Here is an 11,600-nt window from a genome sequence, read left to right on the forward strand (position 1 = left end):
TACTCCATTCTCTCTTTCAAACTACTCGGATTGTTTTTTCTCATATGTTTGCTGAAAGCTAAAATTATATAAGAGAAGATTTATTATCTCTAAACTAAAGATACTTATAGTTAAAAATGTAAATACCCAGCAGATAGACCTTGGCTCAAGGTGACTCCATCAGCCTATCATTTCATTTTCCACTGATGTCTTCTTACAAGTACTATATACTTATGAAAAGTCAAGCTTTGTTCCCCAGAAGGACATACAAACAAACAAACAAACAAATAAGGGTCTGGCATTATAATTGTACCACTAGTGATTACTGTGCAACTTTTTGGAGTGGGTCATTTTTGTTTATTTGTTTGTATAAATTAATGTTAAAGAGTTCCTTAAATTGAATTTAGAAGTTTTGTTAATATACTGCCTACCACTATTTATTTGAACAAGAGTTTAATCCATTAATATGTTACGAGTCCATTATTACTTGTAAAAAGACAGGATAAACATCTTAGACATTTAAAATTCTAACTTCTAAGCTTTTGTATTTGTGCATGCCACGTGTGTGCCAAAGAACTAATCATCAGAAACAGATCTTACAGATTCTACCAGTTTAAACCAGGGTATTGCCATTGGAGGAAGCAGCAATGAACACTTACATTGCATTTTCTACCTGCCAGGCATTCTTCTCAAAGCTTTCCTTAAGTAAATTCATGTATTACTCTCCACAAATCTATATTGATACTATTATGATAATTTTTATTTTACAGGGAAGTAAATTGAGTGCAGAGTTTAATGTGACAGAGTAAGCATCTGAATCTGATGTCAAACCCAGGTAATCTGGCTGTTGATCCATATTAGGAAGGGGAAGTGACTTTATGACAAACTCAGGAATTATAAAGGAAAGATACTGTCAATTATATTTCTAAAAATGGCTCCCTATATATCAAGATTGCATTTTAAATGTTAAATGTACCTAAAATTATGTATATAATAATAACAACCACTGGTACATCCCAATTGTTAAAGATATTAATAACATCCCAATTGTTAAAGATATTATATGACTTGATAACTTGTTTTATGTCTCTGGTCCATGCAATGTGCTTCTTTCTTAGAGACAAACGATAATGGTAGATAGTTTTTTTAATGCCTAAAATTACACTAAGCATACATGCCCTTCATTCCACCTTTGTCTGTCTTGAGCTAGTTAACTTGTTCATTTACTGCAGCAAAACTTTAATGTCAAATCTCAGATCCCTAACATCCCTTCACCGAGTTTTATTTTATTGAAGATTCAGACTTAATATAAGCTTACATAACTAATCTTTCTGAATAGTTTTCCACATGGGATTTGGTCTTTGGCTTGCACACTGTAAATAATCGTTTGTTGACATTTTAGGGCTCATTGTAATAGAGCACAGTATCTATCAATGTTCATGTTTTTTAATACAAATAATCCATAAAAAACGAAAACTGAACAATGTCACATTTCTGGAATAATTCTTTACCTTCATCATCCTTGTCTTTTTAATAGATTTGTGTAATATTTAATTATAAATTATAAATTAATAATTATAAATTAAATTAATATTGTGTAATCATTTAGTTCATTAGACATAATTAGGTACAACATAAGTAACAGAATTTTTAAATATAAATTCATTTTCAAATTAAGCTATTTTATCAAAACAATAATCAGAAGAGTCTCATAATTCAATGTAATAGTTATTATAGCATATAAAGGAAAAGAAATATTGCCATGTTGATTACCAAATTTTTTGCTCAAGAAGTGCAAGAGATCCAACTACTAATAAGACATGTGTGTTGCTTGTCCTTTCAAAGCATAAAATAAAACCTAATAAGTACCAAAAATAGAAGTAGTGCAGAATATTAGAGGAAAAGATATATCCAAATCTACAGTGGAGAATCAGGAAGGGGATCTCAGAAGGAATCCTAAATCCTATGTATCTTGAGACCCAAAGCAGCTGGTTTTGAATGTAAGCTCCAAAAGTGTATATAGCATTATTCCACTTGAACTAACAGAATAGTCAAGAAATAGTTAAATGACTTGCACAGTGTCTAGTGTCTGTATAACTGGAATTAGAATATTCTCATTTAATTCTTAAACTGTCCAATTTAATTTAGTTTGAAAATATTTAAACTTTAGTTCTAAGGATTCTAATTCCTAAAAGGCTAAGATTATAAAAGCAGAACTTATGCAAATACTAGCATATAGAATTCTAGCAAAAAATAAACATTCTTTTGTATTAAGCAAGCAACCTATAATGGATTATTTTTGTTCAAGTGAAACTAGGTGAAACTTTGTGTTCATTATTACTCTGTGCAAACTGAATGTCAGCAATTCTAGGAAAATTACAGAAAGGAAAAACTCACTGTTTAGGACCTCAATTGCTACAAAAGATTCCTCTTACCAAAATATTAAAATTCTCTTTTCATAGTTATAGTAGACTAATATGTACTTGGAAGTATGTAAGTCTGTGTGATTACATGCAATTCTTTAAATAGAAAACAAAGTTTTAATTTATGGACTGCCAATTCTTGTCATTTCTTTAAGGGAACAATGTCCCCAGGGAATCAAGAGTAATCAAAATTAGTTTCATAAAAAAAGTATTTATCTACTTTAATTGCATTGATAGTGGTAAAAATCTTGAAGGCCAGATAAATTATTACTCCTCTTTAGAATCCTTGCACCAGCACACTTCCTAATACAAAGTAGGTGCTCAGTAAAATGGGATGGCTTCGTCAATTACATTAATCCTAAATAAGTTGCTAATGATGTTTTCTCTCCAGGATATTGGATTTCATACATTGCTACCAATTTAAAAGGGAAATTAAAACAAGTAGCATTTAGAAGATACGAAGCTTTTAAATTCTGTAACTTGGGAACATTTTCCAATCCCTGATTTAGTCATTCCTCTCTCATGTGATACTACTATTTCATATATATATACAATATACATTCTTCAACAAATCAAACCTCCAAAGGTTCTTTTAATAAATCAATTTATTTCAAATAATTTTTTCAGCTTTAAAAGACATTCTTTGGATATAAATGATACAATTATTTATCAAAACTAGACATGAAAGCCTGCTTTGTAAGTCCCCCCAACTCCTTTCCTTTAAATTCAATTATCTTTATTTTTTAGCAACCTGTTTATAGAAATACTCTTTTGTAAAGATGAACTTAAGAAATGAATGAGAACAGGGTATGAAAAAAGATCATAATTTTAAATTAGGAGACTAACTGAAGAGAGTATTAACAAATTAAAATCATTGTAAACATACACTTTTTTTAATGATTCAACTTCCACACAGTAGAGAAAGTCTTCCTTGAACTTGTGCACTTTAGATTTATCAAATAATAACTAGGAAGAAGATAGAACTGTATAATTGATATTATTTAAAACCATTCACTTGCAATTTTATGATTTGGTAAAAGGCACATTCTTTCTGAATTTTCAAAAAATCAATAGCACTATTAGATTATTAACATTTGTAAATGTCTATACCACTGAAGTAAATATAAAGAAATGCTTAGATTCAGCTTAAAAAAATAAAACTGAACTTTCGCATATATAAAACAGCAGCACCTCTAATTACCCTAGCACTTTAAAAATCTTTTCTTTTAGAAAAGTGTGTTACGATTGCCATCTAAATAGGTTGGAAAGAGGAATAAATTAATCATATTATATCATGTGGCAAACAGCATGAAATATTCCAAACCATAATTCACAAAATGATACCCTAGAAAAAGGCACAGAGCTCAAAGAAAAAAAGTAATTGGAAAATATTAGAAATATAAAGGACATCTGGGATCCCTGGATGGCTCAGAGGTTTAGAACCTGCCCTCAGCCCAGGGCATGATCCTGGAGGCCCCGGGATCGAATCCCACATCGGCCTCCCTGTGTGGAGCCTGCTTCTCTGTCTCTGTCTCTGTCTCTGTCTCTGTCTGTCTGTCTGTCTGTCTCTCTCTCTCTCTCTCTCTCTGTGTGTGTGTGTGTGTCTCTCATGAATAAATAAATAAAATCTTTAAAAAAAAGAAAAGAAAAGAAATATAAAGGACACCAAAATGCTTTACAAAGCCAGTGAATACTATTTAAATATTATTACTTAAACACCCAAGCCAATAGGCTCCCACATAAAATTTGTGTCAGCCTGAGCTTGTTAGAGGGTTTCTATAAGTAGAAAAAAAACAATCTTTTCTTTTTCTTTACTTTTCATAAGAAAGACTCTGAGGTAAAATAGTAGAAGTCATTTTTAAAAATGGGTTATATTATTACTCAATCCTAGTGAAAACATTAAAGCTATAAATTTGGAAATATCTGTATAAGCAAACATTTCACTATGAAGTTCCTCTATAAAAATATATCTATGGTGAATATTAAATTTTAACATGTCAATTCATTCAACTATATTTTTGAACCTAAATATATATACATTGAACTGTTTCTACTTAACAAAAGTAGAAAAATACTATTACAGGAAGGAAAAAGGCAGTTTTCCAAAAGTATATTTAGTACTATTCAAATACTGTGAAGAAAACATACATGATTTCCCATAGTTTTACACATGTCCAAACTTTGGCTAATTCTTGTATATTAAGAAAAGATATATTTCAGTAATAATTATGAAGCATAAAAACAGTGAAAGATTGTATGCTTCAGGTTAGATCTATATACATGAGGAATTTGCAATCTGAAAATTTACACATAAGACAGACTGTATTGAGAAAATATATTTATAAAAAATAAAGACAATTTTGTCAATAAAATATTAAAATAAATGTCTTAAGTCTAATTAAAATATACTAAACTCACGTTAGAATGAGGTTTTTATTTTCAAGTATGTGATTCTATAACATAGACTGTTTTATTCTCTTTTCTCACTTTATCAATACCTATCAGTTTTCCTCTAAATCATAGAGCTTCTGAGCATTTTCTGAAGAATTGACATTATTTTAATTCCTTAATACATTTTTCCAAAAAGTTAAGATGTATACCCATATGCAAATTGCAAACTGCAAAGTCTACCTAAATCTCCTGGTTTATCTGATACTCCAGTAATTTCAAACAAACAGTGTTACATTAGCTCTGTCTTTAGTACAAACTTTAATGACAAGGAATTCACACTTAAGAAGAAAGAAGAGAACTGAGTTCCAGTGGTTTATGGCAAAAAAACGGGGGGGGGGGGGGGTATGTTCAAGGGAAATTATGCCTAATTGATTTTACTTTTTGTGTATAAGGTAAAATAATATATGTTATAAAAGGAAAATAAGAATCAGAAGAAATTCAATATGTGACCTCAGACACATATAGTATCATAAATACTCCTATATGGGTTTCTAAAAAATAAATACAAGTATAGTTTAGACCGGAAACAAAATATCAGGCAGTTGATCATCTGAGATTTTTATTATTCTTTGTGTGCGTGCATGCATGTGTGTGCTCCATATATAGCCATGGTTGTTCAAATTAAGAAAAAATCCTACAGTAATTATTTCTCCAAGAGATACGCCCTAAAGTAGCCAAAAACCAGAAAATACAGTATGGCTCTCACCATAGTATTCTATCTTTTAATATAAAAAGGACTCAGGCAAAATGTCAAATGATATAAAATAATTATGTTATCAGCATCTAGGCTAATTCTGTCTTATTTTCCTTATGTAATCTCTATTATTTTCCCTTAGTTATATCAAAAAATAAAATTTATGGGGAATAATTTCCATTGGATACAGGAAATTATAACCAAAACCTCTAAAATGTTTGTTGAATGAATAAATAATTATTTTAATGACACCATAGAGAAAAGGGCTTTAAAAATATCACTCTACTGTTAAAAAGCTATTGTAGTATAATTTAGCTTTATAACATCTTCTTAGTTATCTTTAAGCATAAATTCTATTATTTTCCACCTGATGTCGAAAAAGGAATTTTTATGCTGTGAGCTACAAAGGAGGACATTTTTAGAATTATTGAAATATTGCTGTGCAGAAAGAACATCAAATCAAACAGAAATAATGTCACTAAAATATGTACTGCGTGTGCATCAATATATTGCCCTGGTTTGCATGACTGACTCCTACACAGCACACTCCAGTAACCATGGGTTTTTGAATATTAAGTCTGTGAGGACTAATTGCAATTTATTGAATATGTCAGTGAAGCAGAACTTCAGTAAATCAAGTCCAAGTAGTAGGTAGGTTATAGCATTTTTTCCCCTGTTCTTTTAACCAAATGACAGTTTCTTCTTCAGTTATTTCTTTCAATCAACAAAAGTTACAAATAGTCTAGGAACTCGCTGTGGCAGAAGAGTATTGGTTGAAAGTCCAGATGATCCTGTTTTATGACCCTTGGCACAAAGATTAAACCCTCTATTTCCAGCAATGCACAATTTCATGCTATTTCAGGGAGCTTGACCCTGAACTGAACTTCCTTCAGACTGTTCAGTTCAATCTGAAATATAAGAGTTACTGACAGTCTGTAGCATGTAATGAAAAAAAAATAATGGAGGGACAGCTGTCTGCTCTCACAACCCTGCCATTGATGTTGCAAGAGGAAAAACTGTGGGGCTGGTGGATTCAGAAGAAAATGAGTTGGGGTTTAACGTTTGTAAACAGGAATCCTTTTGTTATGTACTGATTTGGAGTAAATCTGTGGCAGTAGAATCAAATTTGGGACAGTTTTCTTTGCAAAGTAGAAAGGAACATAACCAATTTTCTAGTAGCTGATTGTGTTGTGTTTATCTGGGCTCCTGATTAAATGTTATATATTATTTTTCTCTCTTAAATCTGATACCATTTGAAATATACAAGAAAATGTCTTGAATAAGGGCAAAATTATAATATTACCAATTTTAAATTCCTTATAGAATTATTTTTATTTAAATCATTATATTGGAGAATATACTGACTTCTTTGTATTTGGAATTAAAATATCAAAGATTATGACATTTATAGGTATGTTTTTAAGAGTGTATAGAACCTCTTATTCTAGAGTGCTTGGGTGTCTTAGTCTGTTAATCTTCTGCCTTCAGCTCAGGTCATGATCCCAGAGTATGAGATAGAGTCAGTCCCACATCAGCCTCCCTGCCTGGTGGGGAGTCTGCTTCTCCCTTTACTCCTCCCCTCTGTCTGCACTTTCTCTCTCTCTCTCTCTCTCAAATAAATAGATTCTTAAAAAAAATAATAATAATAAAAATTAAAAAAAAATAAAAAAACCTTCTTATTCTAATATAAACATAACAATACAGAAAATTTGTCTTTTCTTTGAGAAGTTTCGGTTTCCACTACAATAGCATAATAAGCAAGAAGACGTGACACAGATTCCATTAAAACTTTCAAAAACTCAAATTTAATGATGGCAATTATCACTGAGCTTTGTGACTTAAATCTATGAAATATGACATTGAAAACTTTGGAGAAGAGCAATTTAGAATGCTGAAACTACTTGCACAGCTCTGAATTGAAACATGAAATTCTTGAAAGGTTTCTGGAAAATACAACACTGTCTCTGGAACGAATACAGAAGCTCCCTTCCACAATTTAAAGACACAGCACAGCAGTTGTCAATGACAATAAATGAAATAATAGGGGAACTGATACACTTTATTGGCTCATGTACTTTTTAAATAAATTATAAAATATAATTTCAATTAGTATAAATGGTAATATTAAACAGAATTAATCTTTACTCACAGGGTTAGTAATTTTGTTAAATGAGAGCTAAAAACTTGGGGAAAAAGCAATTGAACTTTGACAATTCATGTTAAACGGAATAAATGACTTCTCCATTTATTTTTATTTTTCCTCTCATTAAACTTTTGTTTTAATGGGTCTCAAAATTCTGTGACAGATTTTTGGTCAAGTTTTTTCCATTAAAAAGTACTGATTTTAAAAACTAATAACTTAAAACTGCCATACACATGAAAAAACAAATGGGGGCAGCCTGAGTGGCTCAGTGGTTTAGCGCCACCTTCGGCCCAGGGCATGATCCTGGGGACCCGGGATCGAGTCCCCCATCGAGTTCCCTGCGTGGAGCCTGCTTCTCCCTCTGCCTGTGTCTCTGCCTCTCTCTTTCTCTGTGTGTCTCTCTCATGAATAAATAAATAAAATCTTTTAAAAAAAATTTTTTTAAAATGGCCCACAAAACATTTTCCTTTCCTTCTGAAGGTTTTATGATGCGTTGTTATCATTAACCAGTCTTTTACTATTAAACTTAAATGGCCAATTGACACAAACAGTTCTGAGACTGTTCTTCCACCACTGATTAAGACTGGGGTGGCAGGTATTGGGGATAATATTCATTTAGCCTTCTGAGCTTTCTGGGCCGACTTGGCGACTTTGCCAGCTCCAGCTGCCTTTCTATCCACTGCTTTGATGACACCCGCAGCAACCATCTGTCTCATCTCACGAACAGCAAAACATCCCAGAGGAGGATAGTCAGAGAAGCTCTCGACACACATAGGTTTGCCAGGAGCCATATCAACAATGGCAGCATCCCCAGATTTCAAGAACTTGGGACCATCTTCCAGCTTTTTTCCAGAATGACGATCTGTCTTCTCCTTCAGCTCAGCAAACTTGCCAGCAATGTGAGCTGTGTGACAATCCAGCACAGGTGCATATCCAGCACTGATCTGGCCTGGATGGTTCAGGATAATCACCTGAGCCATGAAGCCAGCAGCTTCCATTGGTGGATCATTTTTGCTGTCAACAGCCACATTGCCACCACGAACATCTTTGGCAGATATGTTCTTGACATCGAAGCCCACATTGTTCCCAGGAAGAGCCTCACTCAAAGCTTTATGGTGTATTTCAGCCAACTTAACTTCAGTTGTAACATTGACCAGAGCAAAGGTGACCACCATGCCAGGCTTAAGAACACCAGTCTTCACTTGACCCACGGGGACAGTACCAATACCACCAATTTTGTAGACGTCCCAGAGAGGTAGACATTAGGGCTTATCAGTTGGGATGAGTTGGTGGCAGAATGCAATCCAGAGCTTCAAGCAGTGTGGTTCCACTGGCATTCCCATCTTTACGGGTGACTTTCCACCCCTTGAACCAAGGCATGTTAGCACTTGACTCCAACATGTTGTCACCATTCCAACCAGAAATTGGCACAAATGCTACTGTGTTGGGATTGTAGCCAATTTTCTTACTGTAGGTGCTGACTTCCTTAACGATTTCCTCATATTTCTCCTGGCTGTAGGGTGGCTCAGTGGAATCCATTTTGTTAATACCAACAATTAGTTGTTTTAAACCCAGTGTGTAAGCCAGAAGTACAAGCTCACGGGTCTCCCCATTCTTGGAGATACCTGCTTCAAATTCACCAACACCAGCAGCTGCCATCAGGACAGCACAGTCAGCCTGAGATGTGCCTGTAATCATGTTTTTGATAAAGTCTCTGTGTCCTGGGGCATCAGTGATGGTCACATAATACTTGCTGGTCTCAAATTTCCACAGGGAGATACCAATGATGATACCATGTTCACCTTCAGCTTCCAGTTTATCCAAGACCCAGACATACTTGAAGGAGCCTTTTCCCAACTCAGCAGCCTCCTTCTCAAATTTTTGGATAGTTCTTTTGTTGATCTCACCACATTTGTAGATCAGATGGCCAGTAGCGGTAGACTTGCCCGAATCTACGTGTCCAATGACAGCGATGTTGATGTGAATCTTTTCCTTTCTCATTTTGGTTTAGGTTTAGCAGTGGTTTTCATGACACCTGTGTTCTGGCGGCAAACCCATTGCAAAAAAGCAACTTCTCCATTTATGAATACAAAGCCAACTAGTTCTAATTTTCTCTCTCACTGTGTCAGGATAATATGAAGTTAAGTATTACACATTACATCTCAGAGTGATGTAAATCACAGACATCTTTGTAGTATCCTTATAAAGGTAATATGGTTAGAGAGGACATGTGCAATTTGACTTCAGGTTAGACAGATGATCCAGACTTAGAGTTCCCAGTTTATAGTGATTGGTCCAAGAGGAGATCACATGATTCCAACAGCCGTCATAGCTCCTCAATGAAAATTGATACATGAAAATTACAGGTAAAAGTCTCTCTTAATATAGAATTGTACAGGATATTGACCATGTAATGCTAAAGCTGTCAGAAGACACTGTCTCTATCTCTCCCATATGTACATGCATACATCACACACGCAATTCTGATTTAGGTGGGGAAAGGTGGGGGCAGGGTAGGATTGAGAGATTTAATAACAATAGCAACAAATTCTGGGGCAAATGGGAGTTTTAAGCCTATTAAACCTTACTAACTCTAGGCACAACTAATTCCTACATATGTTCTGAAATCAAAAATAAATTTTTTAAATTAATTTATTTATTTGAGAGAGAAAGAACATGAGAGTAGAAGAGGGAGAGGGAAAGGAAGAGAAAATCTCCAGCAGACTCCTTTCCAAGCCCCAGTGAATATGGGCTTGATCCCAGGACCTTGAGTTCATGACTTAAGCCAAAACCATGAGTCCTCTGCTTATCCAACTGAGCCACTCAGGAGCCCCTCCCTAACAAAATTCTTATCTTTCATCTTGAAAGTTGCTTTAAAAATTGGTTAATTATCAAGACTTCAAGATTTCTTCTGTGATTCTGTTTTCATTCTTCAGGCATGTTTCCAACCCAAATAAGATTCATAATTGAGAGTATGTGATTTGTACCATTTAGAAAACAAAACCTCAAAATTTAATCACCCCCCACAACCAAAAAAGAACTGGAATTAGGAATATATCTATTACTAATATCCTACCCCATTTAAAGATCACTGTTTCTTAATATGGGCATGCCTGAACTTTTAAAAGATTGTTTTTCAGGGCCTGAGGTAAATTGACATTTTTCCTTTATTTCTGAATGCCATAGTTTTACTTCCGTGGTATTCTGCAATGCACTTGCTGCATTCTTTCCTTCTTACACACACACACACACACACACACACACACACACACACACACACATATGCATGCACATAAACACGTCCTGAAAGGGCTCCAATTCTTTTCCAGCAAAGTCAATATTCAATATTTTACATTATTTGTGTATACATATATATGAAAATCAGAATATTATGCATTTATTTCCACCACTCTCTGCTTCAAAAACACCCTAGAAATGGTATGTCATACCTAGATATTCTAATACAGAGTTCAGATGCAACTATCTATAAAATAACACCTTGATAAAGTGTTAAAATATGGTCTGTTCATGTGAAAAAAAAATCTGTTAGAAATAACAAGTACAGGTATACTAACTGGTTCAAATAAGGTAATATTCCTCCACTATAAAATTTAAAAATGCAGTTAAAATCATCTGGGCCTTTGATGTTTTTAATAGACAAGTGTTTTAAAATGTTGATCATTTCTTTTAAAGATTTATTTTATTTATTTATTTTAGGGGGAGAGGGGCAGAAGGAGAGGATCTCGAGCAGACTCCACGCTGAGCACAGGGCCCCCCATGGAGCTCGATTTCATGAACTCAAGATCATGACCTGAGCCAAAATCAGGACTCCAAAACTTAACTTACTGAACCACCCAGGCACCCCAAAATTTTGATGATTTTAATCTAACTCCTACTTAAAATGTTTTAA

At 33.9% G+C, this 11,600-nt stretch overlaps 1 pseudogene; it reads right to left on the minus strand.

Annotated features, from left to right (window-relative positions):
* Positions 1 to 8,301: 8,301 nt before the first annotated feature.
* Positions 8,302 to 9,691, minus strand: LOC121493466 (annotated as a pseudogene).
* Between the last annotated feature and the right edge of the window lie 1,909 nt (positions 9,692 to 11,600).

The sequence above is a fragment of the Vulpes lagopus genome, chromosome 6 (assembly GCF_018345385.1).
Source record: "Vulpes lagopus strain Blue_001 chromosome 6, ASM1834538v1, whole genome shotgun sequence".
Taxonomy (NCBI): Eukaryota; Metazoa; Chordata; class Mammalia; order Carnivora; family Canidae; genus Vulpes; species Vulpes lagopus.